Below are 24,001 nucleotides of genomic sequence, written 5' to 3' on the forward strand. Positions count from 1 at the left end.
AATGATGAACCAATATCCAATCTTGTAATTGTTTTACTGTACCAGAACAGAGAAAAAGCAATACAGACTTGTATTATAAATTCTGTTTGTCCAGACATAATAAAACTAATATTTTAGGCGTTATCATTTCTGAAGCAAGATTCACTGTGTCACACAGTCGAGAAAACACAAAGGCTTACATAAACTGTTCCTCAAACAGCTGTTCCTCGGTGAGGGTGTGACATTGCCCGAGCTTTAACAGAGTTAAACAGAGTCTGTGATGTCTTGTTGCCCTCTAGCGATGCCATTTGATTTTCCTACTGCTTAGGTCTCAGAGCTGAGAGCTGTCTGCCTCCTGCCTCCAACAAACTGAGTCATAACTTAATGCTTTTACTGGTGCTAGGAGACGGGACAGCACGGGCATTTCTGAATCCTCATAAGGATAAAGAATCCTTATCAATCTGGCAGGAGATTCACCACCAGCACAGCTGGCTCAGCCCAGTGAGCCTAAGAGGGAGAGCTAAGATGTGGTAGTCACTGTCGCCACAGCCACACAAAATCCTAGCTAGGTTCTAAAAGGGGAACATAGAGAAAGAGAGGAATATAGTTTAATTTCCTTTCAGTAGGAGTTTTACAAATAGCTCTATTACTGGTTCATACTTCTCCCATTATAGTGTCTCTGTAGTATTAAATATTTCAATGCTGACTAAAAACATGTGAATGGAAGTGAAAGACCTTCCTTAGTGAAAGCAAGATCAGAATCCAGCAGCTGTCACTTGAAGAGCTGTCTCTCTGATGCACTCCTCTCTCCCCTCCTATTGTTTCTTTCCTGTAACACACGGATCTTATTTAAAAACATGGCTATCTCAAGGGTTTTCTAACAACTGAAACTGAAATGAACATAAAAGGTCACTATTTTTCCTGAAAGCAGAACATTGAGATAGCACATTGTGGCAACTCCAAAAATTTAGGCTTTGTTTCTGTCCTCACTCCAAACTAGCGATAACTAAGTAACACATACCATTACTAATGGAAATGTAGTATTTAAACATCTTTAGAAATATTTAAACATCTTTAGAAATATTTTAGACATCTAAATATTTAAACATTTTTAAAAGGAAGAATCTTCAACACTTGACATCCAAATTTATTTTTGCTGGGCTTTTTTATTGGGCTTTTGTGCTTTGAAAGTCAAATCTTTAACAGGGGTATCAAAGGTAAGTTGGGTAAGTGGACTATCCTAACGTGCTTTTTTTCTTCAGGGGTGAGAAGAGGAAAGGAACTGAATGATGGATGAGAGGAAAGTGATTATCAGATCAACTTCTTACTAGTTGAAAATCTTCCCAAGCTGAGCTACCCAGCCTGTTTGAGCAGCAGCAAAGAAAACATTCCGCATCTGCCTTTCTGATTCCTAAGCCCAGCTGTGCAATTGATTCTCTTGAAATTCAACTTCTGCTTTGACCAGCAGAAGTACAGAGGTTCTGCAGTCAGCTGGTACTGTTGTTCTTTTTTCCTGAAAGAAGATGAGCTTTCAAAATTTTCCCTCCATCAAATCCAGGGCTTAAAAAAAAGGGTTCTCCTTCTATTAGGCAGAACACTTTGTCTTCTTGTATCCTACAGAAACCCAGTATTAGCTTACCACCAGAATATCATCTGTGTTGATACCAGATGAAGCAGGGGTTAAATACCCAGCATATTTAATAATCTGAGTATTGTTTAGAATGAGCAGGGAGAAGCAATGCAACCCTAAGGATTTAATTTCTCTTTTTTTCCTGTAGCACAATCAAACTACTGCCTCTTGATAGAAAATAGATGTGAGAAACTTTCACATTTCTTGTTTCCGTCTGAGCCTTGTTTCCCTTGTAATTATTTTAATTAATTTTTCTGTGCATTTCTTTTTGCTTGTGACCTTATATAACTCAGATACTTTTTTTTTAACTGATCAATTTCTTAAAAGTAAAAGATGGATAGTAGCTTGGAGCATACTTTGAAGTGGAAATCCTAAAAATTAGTTCCCATTACTACATCTTTTAAAAGCCCAGAGATAAGCCACTTCTGTTAATTACAGGAATCAAAGTACAGCAGATATCAGGAGACATTTGGAATAATGTGGAGATTTCAAAACTCATATCCAATAAAATAAAATTGTATAACTCACGAAGTAGGGGGTCAGGTCAGAATCAAATGCCACTCATTTTTAGAGCCAGCAGCTTTATGAAGTGTGAATTTCATTAAACATCACAATATCTTCAACCAAAACAGAGAAAGGGATGTCTTATGTAAAAGGACAGTGAGCATTTTATTAACTTCCCTACAAAAGGCAGGCTTCTTTTTTCTTTTTGGTCTTTTTGTTTCATTAATTTGAAAAATTAAAAGAACTTTTCATCATACAGCTGCATTTAGATCTGAGGTAGATCATATCTGCAGCAAAATAGAGTATAAGTATTACCTACTGAATTCTGTTAAATAATAAAAAGGGTGTGTGTAGGCTCATGGAACAAATTGCCTCACTGGACAAAGCACTTGTTTTAAAATAATATATTCCTTGTTTGGCTCAGCAAATGCCTATTTCTGAAACAGATATGGATTCATTCAACACATCATTTTTCTTGATTACCTTTTTATCATCCTGTTCATTCTCCCACGGCATTTCCAATTATCCTCTTAATGAGCCCAGTGTTGCACTAAAGATCTTAGCAAACAAACATCCCTTCCCATCCATGTCCTTTAGGGCTCATTCCAAAAGCAGCCTGAGCCCAGGACTGGCTGCCTCAGTCACTGGATGTCACTGTAGCAGCACTGAGAGCTTTGGTGTCCTATGTGGAAACAGCCAGCAACTACACTTGTATTTATTCCTTCTTTATTATTATCATGGGTTTGCATTCCTGTTCAGGTCGCAGTCAGTGTGAGTTTTATCACAAGTTAAATATTTATAAATATTCAGGCCTGAGGATAATTTCTGCTTTCAGGGGGAAATATTCCATTAAACTTTTAAAACTCTTTCCTTTTTAATTTGTGTGCCCATTTTTATTTCCACTGCTCTGATGAGAGATTTATTTCTGAATATCTTTTTATGCATGCAAACTATACATATTTCAGCTATTACTTATATACATACACACACCATACCAGAATAATATACTTATTTATCAATAAAAATGCACATATTAAATTAATATTTCCTTAATAATTCAAAAATAGTTCCTGGTAGGTTCACATAAGCTGTAAATTTAAATGATTGACTATTGCAATATCTAAAATACCTATCTCTTGCTTTAAAAAAAGTGAGACAAGGCTAAACAGTGCAAGAAACACAACTCAACATGCTCAGAATATTGAAAATTGACTAATTTAAGCATGCACATAAGTGGCTTACATTGTCAGAGACTCCTTACATGGGTTTTTCCAACCCCCCTTGAAATGTATTCTAGCAGCACCAAAATCATCAATTAGAAGTATATTCTAATTTATTATTAGTAGTATTACAGTATTATTTAGCTGTTTCTAACTTTTTGTTAAATTAAACAAATTGCAATTAAATGGAGTGCACTTTTAGATAGAAAACCACAAAACAAGCAGAACTTGCCATTCATCGGACTTCCTGCTGATTTCTCAGAAAGCTGTGAGCACTCCTGTGTTTCATCTTGGCGTGGGATGAATAGAAATGAAGGTTATTTTCTTTTCAGAGGAGGTGACTGGGAGGCACTAGTCACAGGTGCTTCTCCAGGCTGCGCCCAGGCCACCTCGCGTGTCATTTTGGGTTTTGCGCCGTGCCAGTTTCCCCAGGCTGAGCCTTCCCCCGCGGCGCGGCAGCTGAATGAATCAGGTGCAGGAGGTGCACAAGCCGCGCCATAAGGAGCAGCAGCAGGAGTCCCCCAGAACATTTTCAGGGAAGTATTTTAAGGGTTTGGTTAAGTGAAGGAGGTGGCAAATGAGGACACCACCACGTGCTGCCAGCTCTGGGGAGCCTGAGCAGCATTTCCCGGCAGGCAGAGCTGGACCCAGCCCCAGCTGCCCCGGGGCCAGACCTGCTGCCTTCTGCTCCCCCCAGCCCACCGTGGGCACCCTGGAGCCCCCCAGCCCCCCTGCCCCACTTGTCACTTCTGCTCCATCACCTCCTGCCTGCTCACGCCCCACTCACAGGAAGGCAACCCAGGCACACAAGCAGGAAACCTGTTTTCCAATCTGCTAAAATCCAAAATAAAGCATTATCAACAACTACGGTGATAAAGACCTGCCCTTCCTGAGGCTGGGTTGCCCAGACCACTGACTTGCAGTCTTCCATTTGGAGAGGAAAAGGCTTCTCTAGGAATCATAGAGACAGCAAAGTCCTTTGGGTGGTGATGGTGAAAACACCACCCAAACATGGCCTCTTATCAGTTGCTATCCAGTATCTAAGCCAGCATCTCTAAGCAAAACAATTATAAGTGTGCTCAGAAGAAGTCGTTAGACAGCTAAACCCAGCCACTTGTTCCTGTGAGAGCGACTGCAGTGCACATGCTCACCAGGGAGCAGATATTTACACAGTGCTTACTTTGGTTTTCTTAGTTTTTATAGATGGGGCAACTGAGAGGTGTTTTAAAAGATTTTATTCCATTATCAGTCTCGATGAAGAGCGAGACACAAGAGATGTAAAACTCAATGCCATTCTATCAGAAGCTAACATATTTCTTTGGTTATAATACTTTATAAAATGTTTTTAGCCTATTAGCTTTTGCCACACAATGCTGCTATTAGTAAATAATAGCATAAATAATTTACTTCATAAATCAACATACCTTATCTCAATATTTACATACAAATATTCAAAACTGCACAAGCTTTCTATCAAGTTCTAAAAATTCTTTACAAATCCATTTCTCACAGCTTACAACTCTCAGAACAATTGCCCATCTTTTATCAAGTTCCTGCCCTCCAAGAAACTGGAAGCAATTTTTTGTTTCACAGATGACAGAGCACTCATCCATCTTCAGCAAAGCTTAAGTTGCCTAGCAGTGAGAAAAAGATTTTTATTCTTTTATTATTACTTTTCTGGTAATAGCAAATAAGTAATAAATAATGAGATTAGACATGTGGGAGAAGAGTAAATACCAGATTGCACTTCAAAAAAGGGAGAAGTGCTGGATTAGAAATTAATTTTAAAAAATCTTGTATGAAGTCTAAAACTAATCAATCAAGAGAAGACTGTGCCAAACATGGAATACTGTGTACATTGTGGTACTGAAACTCGTGACATGATAAAAGTTGTGTGTCACAGGTCCTGTCAGACTGCTCCAGGTGGGAAAGCCCTTTCCAACTCATTAGGCAAGAGCCACCTTAGATGGCTGATATCCATCAAATTAGTCAGTGGTAAAATAATTTCCTCCTTTCTTCAGAAGCAAAATTACTGCAAGGAAGATGTGGGATTCAAAACATCTCTTCCATGCAACTGTTTCACGGCAAACACACCAAACAACAACAAACCAAAACAGATCCCTGGCAAGATCACCTTCCCCAGGAGACAGAAAATGGAACATAATGCCTCCCACAGGAGTTTTCATTTTGGTTTCAAAACAAAGAGTAAACATCCGGAATGCTGAGCAGCCAAAGTCTCCCAAGTGTGTGCCTAACTCTAAACACAGCTCTGGAATAAGGCAGTGCTTTTGAAAGGAGGAGAGCACCACAGGTTGCTGCAGAGGAATTTCCTGATGCTGCATTCTTATCTCATGCCACAGGTTCGGGCGTGCTGCTCCTCTCAGTGAGTGGATGAATGAAGCAATTTAAACTGTATCCACAGCAGAGCTCTCACAGAAATGAGCTAATGATGGCTCTCATGCTGGGGTTACTCAGAGTGCTACCAGAGGATAAGTCAGAAAGGAATCTGAGAAGTCTGGAGGACTGAGAACAATGCAATGATCCTGGTTGGGTCACTACAAAGAAACCCAGTATTCAAGGTGTTTCCTGGGCGCTAAGTGCATCCTTAGTAAAGCAGAGTTTAACAGGACTGTTCAGAATGCTCACAAAAGCTGTATTCACAACATATGGAAAAGTGTGTGGACCCTGTGGGAAAATCCAAACAGTTCTAGTAAAATCCTGATCTGCTGAGTGGCAAATTTTTAACTGGCAAGAATCTCTCACTGCAATATTCTCATCATCTCTCCTGAATTAGCCTGTTTTAATAAGAAACCAGGCAGTGAAGGAGGATTTTCCATAAAGCTTGTGTGCTATTGGTAAAAGAAGATTAAGAATTACTCAATATTTTTCTTTGATCCTCTGCAATCTATTTCTAGCACTATACAAATCTCCACTAGATTCTGGCAGAAGCCTGTCAGCTTATTTGATTACTTTCCAGCCTGGGAGATAGCTGGGGTGATATTTTTTGCTTGCTTACACCACAGGGTAAGAAAATTTGCCCAGAGCTAAGACATTGTAATACACACACCCTGCTCTAATGCACGGGTGACTCCTCTAAAAGACAGATATAAATTTCTTTGACAGATAACCCTCACAAAAACAAGTTACAGTTTCTGGCACTTATGTTTCAAAGCTTTTAATACAAGCTACTTGCAGTAAATCAAACACAGAAACAGTTTCTTCTCAATAGCTAAATACAAGCTGAACACAGATTTTTTTACAGAGTGCTGTGTTGGAACACATTCAATTAAAGATGCTTAAATATTCCCCCCAACAGATTTTATTCCTCCAATTCTATTTTAAAAAAATTGTTGCTTTTTGGAGAAACAGCTGCTATATAGATACAAGGCGTTCATGGGGGCTTTTCATCTTCTCAAGATATTCACATATAATTTGACCAAATTAATTTTTTCCTTTAAATGCTTTGTAATAATAATAATAACAACAACAAAAGTAATAAATAGAAGCACCTTACTTTGATGGTAGATGCAAAAGAAAGCATGCAATTAATAGATGGGTTGAAATATTTCCAATTTTAAATATTTTGAGGAACATGTACAGCAGGTAGATCTACAGTAGGTAGACCCTTCCTCTGCCACCCTGCAGTTCTGGAATGCACTGGCACAGATTCCAGCCAGGAATGGAAACTAAGACAAGAACTATAGATGCAGAAAGACAGATGGTGATTACCAGCCTCCTTTAAAAGGGCTCTGTTCATTCAGTTATTCCTTCCAGGTTTATTTTACAATGAGCTGTAATAGCACACAGAGCCTTTCCTACTTGGTCAGGACAGAGGATGCCAAGTTTTGAGGTTAAATAATTTCACAAGTGTGACAAATGGCAAACTTCTCTCTTATTTTTGTGTCCTTACTACTGAACTGACAAAAATAGGAGTATGAAAGCTTTTTAAGCAAGAGAGGCTCGAAGAGATTACAGACCCAGACCAGGGTTGGAATTGTTCATACACCAAAATGCAAGGAGAAAATGAAGTTTTTCAGGACTTGTTCCACAGAATATGAAGTCATACATAAACGGGCAAAAATATTTTCAAATTTCAGGGTGCTTATTAGTTTCTATTACTGTACTGCAGGGAACAGAGGATAGGGTCAAAAATAACAAGAGAGCAAAGTTGAGTGTTTTTCAGAGTTATGAGTTCCTCATGAGAAAAAAAAAATAAAAGAAATTATTCATGAGAACATATACTATTATAATTAACCATTTTCAACACAGGCATCTTGGAATTTACTATACAATTTTCTTTCTTACACAATGACCATTGATTAAATTAGTGCTATCAATCTGGATACAAATTTGGACTTTTTTCTTTGGATTTATGTGCTTTAGTTTGCTTTTTTTCATATTATGTCAACATTTTAGAAATAAATGAAGAACACAGCATTATCACTGTTTTGTTCCATTTAAAACAGAAAGATCTTATGGGTTTCTGAATTTTGCTTTTTGGATACAGACTGTAGGCAGGTGGACAGGCCAGCTGGAAAACAGAAGGAAAAGAAAAAATAGGAAGTTTTATTTGCTCCAAGCAAGAGACACTTATTTAAAGATGAATCCCTGTGGTGGTTTTGTAAGTATTTCTGGGGGAAAAAAAAATCATGCTAAAATATGTCTTCCCTCAGTAAAAAAAAAACAACAATTCTGAAACTAAAGTTCTTTTTGCAAAACACAGATGATGCACATAATTGAAAGAAGGTTCTTTGATTTTTAAAGAGATTACTCATTTTTCTGACCAAAATATCATTCCCAACTATCAATGCTTTTCTCACTAGAGACAGCAGAAAACTTTTAACCCAAATATTTGTGTGAATAATGAACTACCCCTTCTTTCTGCTTATGAAATTAAGGAGTGCTGATTAATCAATTAATGATCTATTGTCAAGACCTGGCATGTCTGTAGGGCGTATCAAAGCTAAGGTGGTTGAAACACCAAACATGGAAAGAGTTTCTTGGTGACTTGTTACTGCTCTTTAGTGAAAAAGGTTAAACTTAGCAATATTCCATTTGATTGGTGCTGCTGATTTCTCAGGATCATTTGTGACTTAGGTGTAGTAGTGTTTACTGCTATCAAAGAGGGAAGATGGCATTTATTCCTTTGCTGTGGCCAACTACTCCTTGTGTCTGTGAAATGCAAGGAAGTTCCTTCAGCTCTGCAATAACCAGCAGGGCTGGTTATAAACCAAGCCTGGAGCTCTCCCCCAGCTCACAGATGGACCTTGATGTTTTATACCAATGCCTGGGATGTGCCTGCAAAGATCCCATTTACTTTTCATTTCAAAACCACCTTGAAAGCAGCCAGCCTGCTCAGTGTAGCATTATCAGCCCCAATACAATCTGCACATCTGAGGTTAAACAGTGCAATATGTTTCTGGATGGAAATAGGATTGGTGATTTTTTTACCCACTGTATAATATGTGAAGATGGTTTTGTTCACATGCTTGGATTTTCTAAAATATAAGGATTCAAACAAACAAAAAACAAACTCACAAAAACACCCCTCAACAAATAAAACCTTATAACACCAACTGCCAACTGTTTTTCCCACTTATAGGTGACACAGAAAATATTCTCTGTATGTGGTACCAAGCAGTGGCTGTGGGGAAAAAGGTCAGTCCTCCACTGATGATATTTTTCTACAGTAAAGAACCACACTAATTCCCTGGTATTACAGTGGCTGCTTGTGAGAATCTCTTCTCCTCCAAAAGAAGCAAAAACTTGAAACAAAGTGGAAAGCTGAATAATTGCCACCTCACAGCTGGAGATACTCCAACATCCTCTGGCACATCTGCAAGTGTTTGGCTCTGTCAGATTGTGGAAGCCCACAGCTCAGAAAAGCAGTTTAACCACTAGAGGGGGAAGCAGGATTCCCAAGGGTGGACCCTGCACGGCCACCATGTGATGCATTACACTTTTGTAGCACGTGCTCATTAATTTCCATTTCTTCACTTGCTTTTTCTATACTTTCTTGGAATAACACATTAATTGAATTACAGAGGTGTTTCAGTAACCTGGACCATACAGAAACCTGTGAGGTTCAACTTCTCTGTGCACAAGGGGTTCCTATTAATGTCAAAGCCTAAAGAATGCAGAAGCTCTAACCAGGATTTAAAACACAATTTTTTTTGTTTTGTGGGATGACACAAATAACACAATCTGATAAGAAACGATGTTTTACTTATTGCTGTTGGTATAAGCTTTAAGGCCTTGAAAACAAAAACCAGAATCTAAAAAATGGGTATCTTAGCAGATGTCAGTAGTAAAGAACTCAGATTTCCTCTGCTTGGAGTTCTGGAGCACTCAAAAATATATTTACTGCTTTAAAAAGCTCCCCAGGGGAACTTCTGTATCTCTTTGGAAATACAACAGTTACTGCTTTGGTCAATACCACCACAAAATTACATAAACATTTATTGCACAGTCCTAAATTTGTCTCTGCATTAGTTATTTGTTATTAAAGTCATTGCAATACAGTCAATGCTTTTTACACAGAGCAGTTTCCTATCTGAACAAATGCTTCTGATTATAAAGACTTCATCTTTGGAATCTGCCACAAGAAAACATGAAGAACACATCATGACTAATTACAAAAGGATGCCAGATTATAATTCATGGCTCTTTAAAACACACACAAACACACAAAGCCCCCTCATGTGGAACATCCACTAGGTCAATCACTTAAACCACTTCAAAAGAAGAAAATAATTTCTTAGTGTAACAATAGTGAATCCTACTGTACAGAATAAAAGATGGGATTTTTCAGCATATTATTAGTTAAATTCATCTTCCAAAAAGGTGATTTCAATCCAAGACAACAGAAAGAAAACTGTAAATGAATGGTGCAGCTAATGGAGGTAACAAGCCCTTTTGGTCTTGCAGGATCAATCCACAGGTCACCTCTCAGTTTGCCTGCACATCTGGTAGCTGACAAAGGCTTGATTGTTCCAATTGAAGAGAGAAACCTCTTGGTAGAATGACCTTTTTCTAACTGTTCCTACCCACAGTTTTGGATCTACAGGAGATGAAGAAATAAATACTTGAATGAAGGAATCTTTTTTATTTTGTATGAGATGCTCTGCTCATCCACAGCTGCTGGATTAAAACAGAAAACATGCCCCAAAATGTATGTGCATATGTATGGCATAACTTATTTTCTGAGGATAAGAAAGAGCTAAAAGATTTCAATCTATTTGCTACAAAAAAGGGTCAATGATGGCTTGAATTCATGCTACTTCCAACTCACTACTGAAACATAAAAAGAGGGGATCAAGGAACAAGTTTCCCTAGTTGCTAAGTGCTCAACCACTTCCTGCCCAGTCACTGTAATTTTTGACTAGTTTTTCTTTTGTTTATTTGTTCAGGTTTCTAAGTCTGAGTTATAGCCATAAAGATTGTCTGATACACAGAGTAAACTTCCAGAAAAGATACATCTCTATGGACAACCTAAGCAAAAAGAAATACTGTAATTGAAAAAAAAACCAAAAAAACACAAAAAAAAAAAAAAAAAAAAAAAAAAACCTGGGTCCACAGCAGTCTATTTTAAGAAGTAACAAATTAAGTGAATCATTTAGTTAGAATCAATTTTCATTTCTTGATGCTTCTTTTTTTTTTCCCCAAAATGAGCTGTTTAAGCATTCCTTGCTTCCGGGGATAATGCTGGAAACTGTGTATCAATTTAGGGCTTTTGAATTCCAGACCTAATTAAGATTAACTTCTGCAAGATAGAGTTATTTAACAAGCTATAGAACAAGTTATCCGGTCTGTTAATACAACATAAAGTTTTATAAGACAAAATAAATCAGAGAGAGAAAATAAAAAAAGAAAATAACCATTGATAAGAGGGTAAGTAGAAATTATAGCCTCTGAGGAATTAAGTAGTTAACTCTTCAAGCATTATCTGCTGCTGTGGAAGTACAGAACAGACCTATATTGCATGAACAGGATTTGAAAGTAAGAATTGTACCAGATGCTCTCAATCAGTGTGAAATATGCAAATTGAAGTCATTATTAAGCAATTTTATTCATTGACAGGACATGATGTAGATGGAGCAGAGCCCAAAGCAAGGCAGCTCAACGCTGCTGCTGTGCAGAGGGTGAGCCCTTGCAGTGCTTTCAGCACCCTTGATTAGAAACACCAATTTGATGGCCAAGGAGTGAAGGCACTTGGAGCCCCATAACTCTCAAGGCAAGGGAGGAGGCTCACAGTGATATAGTTCTGGAGAGCTGAAGCACATCTTCAGGAAACACTCTTTATTCATTGGACCAGTATGTTATTCCTTTCCACAAGCTCCCCAAGGTCGTAAAACACAGATTCCATTCCAGAAACACAGAGCAGAGAAGCAGGGCCATTTCCCCCAACTGGCTTTTCTTACAAAGCGTGTTTGGAACAATGTGCTCACATTGCTGGCTGGATGTCAAGAACCACATTCTTCACACACAACCACACTATAAGGTAATTTCTTTTGCTGGATCGCTCACATAATGTAAATAAAAATACTGGAAACTTCAGTAGATATTACTTTTATGAAGTAAAGTCTGTGGTTCTTGCTTGTCACCATTAATGAGAGCAAACTCCTCTAATCACTGCTGTAGCAGCTTTGTTGGCCAAAAACCAGCTTACTTCTCTCTGACCTTAAAATTGTGTACGTTTTAATTGTTAGGCATTTCATTATAGATAACGAGCCCCAGTGACCCTCACAGAGTGATTAGACAAGCACCATTGCTTGCCATGATCTGAGGGAAGGGCAGACGCTGACAAACCCTGCAGGAACAGAGTTAAAGCTCACCAAGAGGGAGTGTGGAATCTATGGCAGTTTATGGCTCCTGAAGCCCCAAAGCCATGAGGAGCTCCACAACAGAAATATCATCTTTCAAGCCTTGACCATGCCAAGGCATTAAAGCAGGAGCAGAGCAGAAGATTTCCTGCCCAAGGCTCCAACATTGCTCTTCCTCGGTGTTGGACTGCAGCCCAAGGTTTATAACCTAGGTCTGATCCTGCACAGGCTCTTCACTGGGACCCTCCCCACTCCACCCACAGCAACATCTGCTCCTAGCCAGGCACTAGAGGGTTTGAGCAAAAGGACTGCTTCTGCTTTGGGTTGCAGGAGTGCCACAGACTCTTTCTGGAGAATAACATCTTTTTAAACTGTTCTTGCAAAGATCACTTAACTTCTCGTTGTCGCCATATCCATTAAAAATAAACAAAACCACAACAAGCAAGGGCTGCCTATCCCTCTTTTAGATTTTTCATGGTTTTATGTTTCTTCCTTTCTCCCTTGTCTCTTCAATACCTTACCAACTGAAAAGATCTTGTAGCAATATTTACAGCAGATTTTTTTTTTATCCAAAGGCAAATATAAAGCACAACACAAGAACCGTGTCTGTACAATTGTAAAGATATCTGCAGAAACAAATGGCATCTCCTACAGAAAGCTGCAGGAACAGCTATTATAACTAAATATCACTTGCTACAAAACACAAAGATCTGCCAGTGATGTTTCCTCATATCATCTGCTACCAATCCTGTTCACTGTCATAAAAAGGGACAATCCCTTCTATGGTCCTGAAAAATTCTCTTTCTACTGCCTATAGTGCTTGACTAGGAAGAACAAACACTTCTGTCCTCTTCTTTGCAACCATTAGGGACAGAGAATTAAAAAAAAAAAAAACACACAGAAAAAAACCCCATAAAACCTAACAAAAGCCCTTTGTTTAAGCTATATGTAAATTTAGAGTTCTGCATAAAATATTAAAATGAAATTCAGTGGGCACTGGCATAATGGGACAATTTTCCTTCAGAGATCTCATGCATTTGTGACTTCTGGGATATTATTTCCTCTGAGAAAACCAGGCAACCTAAGATCTCATATCTTCTCTTTTTCAAAAGGCCAGTAATTCTGACACTCTTTCCCAATTCAAAAACATGAATCATTCCATGTAAAGAGACACTGGATCCAAAAATGTACCAGGCACCTATAAATCTTAGCCAGATTTGAATAAGTTTAAGGGTGAAGGCAGATTCTGCAGCTTTAATCAATAAAAACACTTTCTAAAGTACAGAAAACCCACCTATTTTGAGCGAAAATTTGACATTATTAAAAACCTTTAATTTTTCTCCCAGTCCCTTGTTACAGGAAGAGGCAAAGCCTGCAAAACTTGCACTGTTTGTGAAGACTGCATCTCATGAAGCTTCCTCTCATGCTCTCTGATCATGCAGTTTCATGCTAAATATTTCTTCAATAAAGCAAATTTATTGTTATATCTCATAGATATTACATAGAATGCTACTACATTTTTGAACCAAGCTGAAAGCTGAAAAATGTTTGTAAGAGCAGTTATGCAGTTGTCACAAACAACCTCACTTTCAATTAATGCAGAATCCGTTTGTGAATCCTGCCATGGATCTAAGTAGATTTCCTTTAAATACCTATAGATGGTGCTGAAATACAACTGTTCCTTAAAAAAAGCAACAATCACAAAGTCACTGTAGCACAGCTATCCACTAAAATGGGTTTTAGTCCTGGCTGTGCAGATTTACCTCAGGGAAACACAGCTGAATCACAGTTTGAGTGCATTACTGGTGTTTTCCTCGGGTACTTATCAGAACAGATGTCCCTCACATGGCCATGATGCCTTATAACCAAGACTAGTGGCAAAAAATGAGGCTATTTTTTTTAATTGATGGAAATACCCAATAAAAACAACAGGACCTGTGAACACATAGCTATCCTGACCATGGCATAACTAGAAAGGAAAAGAAACATAAACATGTTTGTCTAAGAATTTCCCTTTCAGGTTGCACAGTTCACCCTGATAATCACAAATTTTGCCATTCAGTATCAATAATGACAATGAAGCTGCTAACAGTTGTCTGGGCATCAGCCCAGTTTGCTGAAATGAAGCAGAACTAACTGGCTTCTCCACAAACATATAATGGAAAAGAACAAAATTTTTGCCAGGCATAATTAACATGTGGTAACGTGATAATCAGCACCAGATGAATCCATACTTTCTGATCTCAAAAAATGCATAGTAATTCCACACTGGTGCTTATTAATAGAGAAACTGAAGTGCTAATGATTGCAAACATAGTTTATGGTAAAAGTCATAGCTTGAGCCATTTCCTGTAATGCTAAAACTGAACAATTTCCAAATTCTATTCAGCCTTGTAAAAGATGAGACAAGTTACAGTAATAAAATAAATTTAATATTTCTATATTTTTAAAAATATAAATAGTGCACAGTGAAAAAATGTGGCATCAAAAATTTGCATAAATAGTTAAATGCTTACAAAGTTTTTGAACAGAGGTTCATGTACATCACATAAAACAACTGAATGACATAAAACATGAAAGTTAAGAGAATACTTAGTACCTGAACACATCTCTGTCCATTTTAAAAGTCAAAACATGCAGAACACCAAACTTCCTCTCCATCTTGCACCATAAACTGCAAGTCACAGAAGTGTTTTTGCTCTGTTCATTATAAAACCCACAAAACACAAGAAGCTATGCTCACCTCTCCAGTCTATCTCCTCAAATTTTCTCTCAACAAGAGGAAAAAACTAATACCATACACTATGTTTCTAAAAGAATGGAAAAAACTTTAAAAGCAGTATGAAATTTGATACTTATTCTTGCATTCCTTTAGTTGCCAATTTAAGCTACTTTCAGAAAACAAAAAAAAACAGTTTGCATGGAAAGTAGAGGTGTACATCACTACAAGATGAACATCACCCTTTCACTCAGCATGTTCTTTTGGTTAAGATGTAATCCATGTTTTTTTCTTCCTCTACCATCTTCCAGGCATTCCAGCTTCCTTGTGGCTAATTTAGAAGTGTAAACCCAGTGTAAGATGATTTGGATGCAGTGCAGCACACACAGACAGGTTGAAAACAGGATATGACACCCACAGAGACCATGCTGCTTCACAGCTAAGGCAGACTCTTGCTCTACACATACAAGGATATTCAGGCCTAGTTTTGAAATGGAAATATAAACAAATATTAATTTTTTTCCGGGCCATCTCACTGAAAAAAGTTGCGAGCCTGCATAGGATGAACAACTCAATTATTTCCTTAGAAAATCCTTCCCTATATTCATCCACCTCTCCTCAGAATTTTTTGATTTGGAGAGCATTGTTAGTCTTAAATTTTGCTTCCTAATGTCTTCCCAGACTGGGGTCACATATCTTAGTAGGAAACATTAGACTACAAATTGGTTGTAGTAGAGAAAAATAATTCTTGAGAAAAACAAGAGAAGCAACGTCTGCCGTCTATTTTCTTATCTTTGGAAAACTTCTATAAACACAGAAAACTGATTTAAGTTGCTTAAAGAAGCTGAAAGAATGTGGAATTCCTCAGAATATGAGTAGTTTTAATCTCCCCCAGCAAAAGGTAGACAGCATAAATCATACATTGTGGTTAATGTATAAAGTTATACTTAATCATATCTCTGTTAAGTAGTTTGATTACACAGGGAGTATTTAAGCTAACATGAACAAGTCATTAGATTAGATAAGGGAGCATTATTTGGCAACATTTTGATTAATTCAAGTTGTTAGGGAAAGGACTTCAAAATGTCCAAGTATAGTGCTAGAGAATGCTCTGACACAGATCAACCATTCCATAGGCAGACAGCCACAAATCCAAATGCAGGCATTTGTAATGATGTATTTGTATTGGGATTGTGGCTCAATATTGTCTCTAGAATCAGAAAATCTAAGACAAAATTATTAAAAAGTAAATAAATTCAAAACCCTACAGACTCAGAGTTGCAGCTGTACTTGACAGGTTCATTTCACAACAGGCATGTTTCAGGGTTGCTGCATTTGAAGGTTTAGTAAGGTAATCACAAAGACCTGGTGGGTGGAGTGGTCATACCCACACACACAGGGTGAAAGATCCTCCAGCAGGGGAGTGGTCACTGGGTGATCTTTCTCTTCCAAACCAAACCATCCATGCCAGGCTGGAAACCTGGCTCAATTATGTATTTTATCAGTTTAGCAACAAGCCAACTCTGAGCTGGCAGCTACATTACAAGTCCACCCTAAAATGTGAAATGCCAAAACCTCTCATTTGGCCCATTCTGTATACACAGTCTCTGACAGGGGACTACATTTTGTACCTCCAGACACATTTAGGGTGGAAAAAGGAAACAGCTGGCACATATGTAGCCATTAATCTGAGAAGCTGAGGGAGAACAAGGCAGTAACTGCAACCAGATTTGAGCCATCAGCACTGAAGATGGAGCTTTATCTAAACTCTTGTTGTTTTTCATGTTATAAAAGATCCAGTGATCTCATTTGTGAAATTCTCACTGCCAACGGCTCAGACAGGATATTCCATTGACTCCTTGCTTTTTCAATGTCCTCTGAACCTACTTGCAAGTGGCAGCAATGTGGGACTGTCACTTCCCTTGCCTGCCTTACTGCGCCTGGTTTCTCTTCACTCTGGGAAAAAAAAATGCCTTTTCCTTCTCCTAACAAGGCAATACATTTTCTTGAGGCAATGCTGCATTTCACAGCTCAAATGCTCATCAGTTTAAAAATTCCCTGCCTCCCAAAGGTGGACATCCTCCTACATCTCCCAGCCTCCCACACGCTGCTTTTTCCCGTGGTTTCCATGCACCCGGCTGTCCTCACTCAACTCTGATCTCAGCAAAGATAATCAACAATCTTCTTCAAACAAAAGGGAGAGGATCACATAGTGAGGCTCCAGCAGCATCACTTTCAGTTTCCTTATTTCACAGCACATCTAGATGTAGATAATTTAGATAATTCTCAAGTTTGCAAGCCCTCATCTGCCACTATAAAAACCTTTAAAAACAAACACTTGTGTTTTAAATGCAATTGCAGCTGGAAATGACCAGCAAACCTGCCTTTCTCACCTTCTTGTTCCCTCTTGCATAGTAAATACCCCAGTGGTTTTTGGAGGTTTTTTCTCCCTTATTGCTTTCAGAAATATCATGTAACTCTCCACTACCTTTTCTGCACACCCCCACACTCCAGAGTCACTACATGATTATGATCAGCATAAAAACATAAAACCTACTCCTCCCATCAGCCCTCCTGCTACCCTGCCTACACATGGGCTGTTTATAGAAATCAGCTGCTCAATCAAGGAATCTCTATCAGCTGGTACAAAAGCTCTCAAAATGTGACACAACCACCATGTATTTATTTAAAAAAAAACGCATATTAGCTAAGAGATAGAAATGTTGTGCCATTTTTTCCCAAGTTCACACTATCTCACAATTTTATTCATGGCATGGGAGTTAAACTCTCATTACTCAGGCAGGGGAACACCAAACTGACTGTAAGGAAAAACAGGTCACATTTCTAGGGGAGGCTGCTTGGCAATGAATCTTCTTAAACCATTCTACTAAGTCATTGCAGAACAAAAAAAGTGCTCTTCACTACAGAACAATTTTACCAAATTTAAAAATGGAATTTATTAATTAAGTTACAAGCTGGACAGTTTTCACTCCTATCCAATGGGTTAATCTCAGATTGAAGTCTGAACTCATTCAAACCAACTTACTGGGCACAATCCTGCCTGTTAATGGCAAGGCAGCACAGAAGTAGAAGAAAGGCCAAAATTAAAATATTCATATTAATTATCATGGCATTATCTTAAAATACACATAAAATTCTGCTCTCCAACTGTAACATACCTATTTTTCTTGAATAATGTAATTGCTGGTGAACAAATAACTCTTTCCAATGCTCATGTGCCCTTTCTCTAAAAGGCCTTGAAAAGGTTATTGTCACAAAAAGAATGTCAAACCTAAGCAAGACAAAAAATGTAGCCAGATAAAAGCTGCTGAAAAAACTTTTCTTTTTTCTTTCTACTCTATAAATCCATGTTTTAGTCAGTCTGGCCAACTTTGGTGCCTAATTCTGCAAAGCACTAGCATCCTAACTAAATAAGATTCCATCAAGGGAGAGCGAAAGAAAGAATCAGTCCATATACTCAGGCCTTGGGGTTGGTCAGAAGTGATTAAGTAAATGTTTATCAATTTTTGTGTATTTTTATAGTGGGAGAAAAATAGGTAAAGACAAAGGAGCACTATGCAACACTTGTCCTTTAACAACTTTGTCCAGCACAGTTCATGAGAACTCTGCTAAAATAATCTGTCATTATCTAATCATTTGATCATCAGCAACCACAAGAAACAAGAGAAAGTTTAAGCAGCAGTGACTTTCACAGGCCAAACTGGAGGGAATGGGAGTTTTGTGGATTGCCCCAGAATCTGCACAGGAAAGAAAATCCTGAGCCTTAAACACATTGTCTCATCAATATTCTATGAATGGTTTTACTTCCACTCTTGGAAAATAATAAATGCTTTGCTCTATTCTAATGATTAACTGGAAAGCAATGCACAGTTCTGCTAAACACACTCAGTATTCACATCTAGTCTCCCAGGACTAGGTAGAGAATAAAACCACTCCTTATATTGCATCTGGTGTTATAACTGAGATTTTCATTCATTCTATCACTTCCCATTAACCCAGGCTGGGGTCAGACTGTTGTAGCATTGTGCTTATGAACACAAAAGTTACTCTGTTTACTAGAAATGCTCCCCAAAGCCTACTTAAAGCGATTAAACTGTTCAAATATTCATGTGGGTTATTGTTCATTTTACTTTTAATATATTAACACCTAGACAAAAAGGTGTTCTCATACTCAAAACAGAAACATTTTTTCCTTACCTTCAAAGAGTTTACTTCGCAGTTTACATACATGGCAAACAGATGCTGCTACCCTGATTTACTCATAACACACTGTGATGGTATCTAGAGAAGCACAGAGCAGATTTGTGTGGCTTCTACCATCCCTTATCTCTGCTGCAATTCACACTGCTCTGCTTTGCAATACCCGAGGAACACTTTGGGATGCTGGCAGCTACTAATGGAAACATCTCTTCCCTCCTCCTCCTGCCTCAGAGAAGCTAACAGCTTTCATGAGGTACAAAGCAGAACAAAGCCATTGTTTCTGTAATCGCTTCATTAATAACTCATTCCCAGCCACACACAGTTCTGCTTCCTCTCCTATCAGGATGCAGCAGATGCTACAATTCCAAATTATTCAAGAATTTGATTAGCTACTACCCTCATCAGCTGAGCCACTGAACACAGTTAGCAAAGTCTGTCAGGGTGAAAAAAGGGCAGTAAAAGTAAGTTGCAGCCAAAATTTGCAGTATTTCACAAAGCGTTATTTCCATGCACACCTGACCTGAAAACGGGCCCGGCCCATCCCGTTCCTGCAGTTTCCATGGGCTTTTCCCATCGCCTGTGGCTGTTCCGGCAGCTCCTCCACCAGCACGTGTTGGGTGATAACACTGAGGAAAGATAATAAATAAAGACGTGTGAGTAAATTATTAGTTTTTTCAGGTGCTTAGGAAAAATCTGATGGCGATATTGGTGAATCACTGTTCGGCCCCGCTCCTTCCCACAGGACCGCGCTCACCTGGAGATTGCTGAGCTTCAAGCCGCCATCATTCTTAACTTAAACGAGGAAAAAAAAAAGACAAAAAAAACCCCCAAAAACAAAAAAAACCGACAAAATACCCAAACGCACACAAAGAACACAACCCGAACCTTTCCATGAGGAATTAAGCGCGGCAGCTCCCGCTGAACCCCGTTCGGAGCCGGCTGTGGGACTGATGGGGAGCGCCCGGCCCCTCCTGCCTCACAAACCGCCCGCGCCGCTCACCTGCAGTTCATTACCGCAATTAGCCCGCGCGCGGCTCACCTGCAATCAATTACCGCAATTAGCCCGGGGCCGGCCCGGCACTGCCTTCTTCGGGGAAGAACGATGGGACAGACCCCGACCCTGAGGGAGCCAGGACTCCACAGCCCCCCATCCCCGGACACACCGGCACTGCCTCGCCTGGAGGGTGTGATGGTCCTCAAATCGCAGAGAATATGGAAAAAAAGAAAAAGAAACCAAACCAGACCCCTCTTTCTCACGGGATTAAGGGTCACTTTCCAAAGAATCAAGGTTTCAAATATCACCATAAAAGTGTTTTGAAACACGTGGAGAAGAGGTTTTACATAGAATAAGAGAGCAGACTACAGTTGCAGTCACCCTGCTCTGGATGTGGCTCAGTGTGACTCAGTGTTACTGCTTTCACCTGAGTGCCTGAGGCATAACGGGCTCACCTGACAAGACATGGACACCCCAATCAGCACAAGCTGCTCCTCCAAACACACCCCAGGTGACAGCACTGAGCACAGTGGGCTGCAGCCCTGCACTGCCTGATAAACACTGGTGCTAATGTTAATGTGCTCTAATGACTGTATTTCATACATTTTTTGGGGCTCTAGTAACACCTCGTTATGTTCATCATTGCAGTCAGTTTAGCTCCATTATGTAGGTGGAACTCTCACTACGTGCTCTGGTTGTTCGTAGTGTTCAAGCACACTCTGATGCAGGCCAGCTCTGATTAGAAGCAGATTGGTGGAGGATTATTCCAGAGGTAGTTAAACACCACTCAGTAGAATTAATTTCATCCAGTGCCTGAACTACATGTTTAAAATCCCTTTTGCACTTATTGCTTCCCCCATTGCCTACGCTTGATCATTTCTTCTGCCTATGCAGGATGATCCCCAAAATACTGGAGATGATGTGAAGAAGAAAATTGCCTCGCTCACTCCCTTCTCTGTTTTTACCCTACATCCTCTAGTTCAGTCTACAAAAAAAGAGAACATTCACAAGTTCCTTGGTCTTGAACAAAGGCTTGATTTCCATATTCACAAACAGAAATATTTTCAGATTGTTGTAAAGATTTTGGTGGGAAGCTGTGGTTTACCTCCAGAAGCAGAGTTTAGGTAAGGCGCTGAGCTATGTCAGTGAGAGGAGCTGAAGGGTTTGGGTTTCCTCAGCAGAGTCCAGAAGAGTTTGCAGTGAGCAGAATGGTTTGACCAGGAGGAATTGAGGTGGTACTGTTTGGGCAGGAAACAGTGAATTATTCACAAGAGCATTTTGGGGGACAGCTGGTACAAATAGACATAAAGAGTGTAACAGCTGATTCCCTGGGCAAAAAGGGCTGAAGAATCAGGTGAGAAATCCAGCAAATCCTTTGGGTGAAGGAGCAGCATGAAACAGAGAGGACTTGAAGGAAGAGCAGTGTGTGGAGAAGCAAAAAGCTGAGGAAAATGTTCACTGAAAAGCTGATAAAAGATGAAGGTTACTGTGTGAGGGGCTAGGTCTAAGCTGGTAAGTGTGTGAAGCAGGAGACAGGATGAAAATCCCAGTAGGAAATGCCAAAGCAGCTTTCTTGACCACTGCTGACAGTTGCTCTGGGTGCTAAGTAAATTTCACTAGAGCTGAGTCAAGGGCTCTGCCTCATGGTTTGAAAAAATAGCATTGCATCAAGGAAAGAAAACAATCTTCACAGACTTTACAAGACCACCTGGGAACAAGAGTTTTGAATTACACTTAGAAAAGCAGTAATTCCTAAAAAATTGAGAAAGCAAGTCTTAAGCTCCCAGCTTAAACCTTTTTATTATTTTGTATCCTCACAGCACAAGAACAAATATGGGACTGAGACTGAGAGAAAATGCTCAAGAAAACAGAGCAAAAAAGTAGAAAGAAGTCGCTACTCAGGACCTGAGGAGCCCTTTGAAGGACAGAGCAGTGTGGACAGCTTTGTTATACAGGGTGAGAGATGCCTCCTTTTTGTGCCTTGGTTTTGGCTGCTTTAATGAGCAGCACAGAAGGAAGACTCTGGAAGGATGGAAAAAGTCAATAAGTATTTTTCCTTCTGGTACCACCACTTCTCCAGTCCTAGAAAATTTGCTCAGAGTCATGGACCTCTGTTCTCTGCCTTATCCCTGGTCAGCAGATGAAGTCCTGCCCTGGGGACTCTGCAGCTGCTCCCAGAGGTGAAGGAGTGGAAAACACTGTATAAGCAATAAGAAAAATATCTTGATGTAATAATCATATGTTCAAAACAATAACAACAACAAAATTCCAGCAAGTGTTTCGGGCAGTAATGCACCTGTATAATGGATTCCTGATTTATATACCATACCTACTACTCACTTTCAGCTCTGGCAGGAATCAATAATCCTTCACACACAGACTCCATACAAATTCTCCTTACAGGGACCACATTCATAACTAGTATTTGTTTACAGTCATATTATAGAAATGTGAGTAAAATATATTATGGCACTCTGCATAAAGCCTGTAGGCCACATAAAACAAGCATAACTCTCAGTTGTGTCACTTCCCATAACTCAGGCTCTGAAAAGCATGACGAGATTCATCAATTCTTGTTAGTCCTAGTATTAAATAATGTATGAACATATGAATAAACAAAACAAAGAAAAAAATCCAGGTTGGTTTTGTATATGCAAAGTACGCAGAGTTCTAAGAGCTTTATTAATTTATTTTTATAAAATCTCACTCAATGTGGGCTCACTCTGTTTCCCTGATGGAACCAGTGGCATAATGTAATTATTTTCAGTCTGGCCAGCAGTTTAATGAAAATTATGCTACCAACCTGAGTTTACACCCAGTGTAATCCTCCTGTTTAATTTGAGGGTGTTTTTCCTGTGTTTTTTAAACATCTACAAAGAAATTCAGGGAAGAGTATTAATGATATCTGCAGTAGCAAGGGAGTTACCAACACTTTCCTCTCTTCAAATCCAATTGCAAGTTGGAGTCCATAGTCTTAACATTCTGCTTCTTAAAAACTGGTGGCTATCTTGAGAGGTATCCAAGGAATCCCTAAATGGTATTACAACCAGGAAAGATGCATCAGCCTCCAGCATTTTGAGCTGGAGCATAACAGTAATTTTGTTTCCATTAGAAGACATATCACAAAACCAAATTGTTTAAAAACCACTAAACTCAATCAGCCCACACGTTATTCCAAATCTGAAAAATCTATGTAGTTTCATGCTAATGAAATGTAGCTTAATGCTGATATCTTTGTGGAAACACTGCTGTGGAAATAAAGGTAAAAGAATGCTGCAATGGGACCCAGACGAGTACTAAAATGTAAGGGCTATTTACTAGTAAAATAATAATGGCACATGGAAAAGACTGAAGAAAAACCACATTTTTAATTTACTTATCCTCTTCTATATGCACAGAGCTCACCATCAGAACAATTTGATCAGAGTATAATGGAAATAAATGTATTTTATTCATTCACCAAGCATTTCCTAATTATGTGACACTGTCACTAAGCTGGCTGCTTTTGCTGTGTTTGCTGGTTTTATTTCACACAAAGAATAATAAATACAAATGGTCTCTTTCATATTCCTTCTCAGCATTGTTTGGATATTACTGCTTTTACTCTGAGAATGTCATCTCTTTGAAGAGAATGCTTTTGCCATTCATATACTTCACTGGGAGGAAGATGAGTTAATGTTATAAAATTCCTTGGCATGTGCTGTAAAAACAAGATCATCTAATTTTGTGATAAATAACAATCTACAAGAGGGAAGAGATAGAACTGTCTATTTTCATATCATGCTTTGAAACAGCAATGAAAACAATGCTCAAAGATGCTAGATTTGCAGTCTTAAGGAAATAGGACTCTGTCTGTGAAGATGATGGAGGGGGAGAACCACCCTGTTTTCACAGCACTCCTCATTTTTGTCC

General features: G+C 39.0%; 1 protein-coding gene across 1 annotated transcript in view; it reads right to left on the reverse strand.

The window, feature by feature from the left end:
• Positions 1 to 19,719, reverse strand: part of TFPI (tissue factor pathway inhibitor) — a 56,974-nt gene extending 37,255 nt beyond the window's left edge. The window contains exon 1 of the mRNA XM_059475846.1: positions 19,616 to 19,719. The gene's annotated coding sequence lies outside the window, so the exon portion shown is untranslated. The remainder of the gene's footprint in view (positions 1 to 19,615) is intronic.
• Between the last annotated feature and the right edge of the window lie 4,282 nt (positions 19,720 to 24,001).

The sequence above is a fragment of the Ammospiza nelsoni genome, chromosome 7, assembly GCF_027579445.1.
Source record: "Ammospiza nelsoni isolate bAmmNel1 chromosome 7, bAmmNel1.pri, whole genome shotgun sequence".
Taxonomy (NCBI): domain Eukaryota; kingdom Metazoa; phylum Chordata; class Aves; order Passeriformes; family Passerellidae; genus Ammospiza; species Ammospiza nelsoni.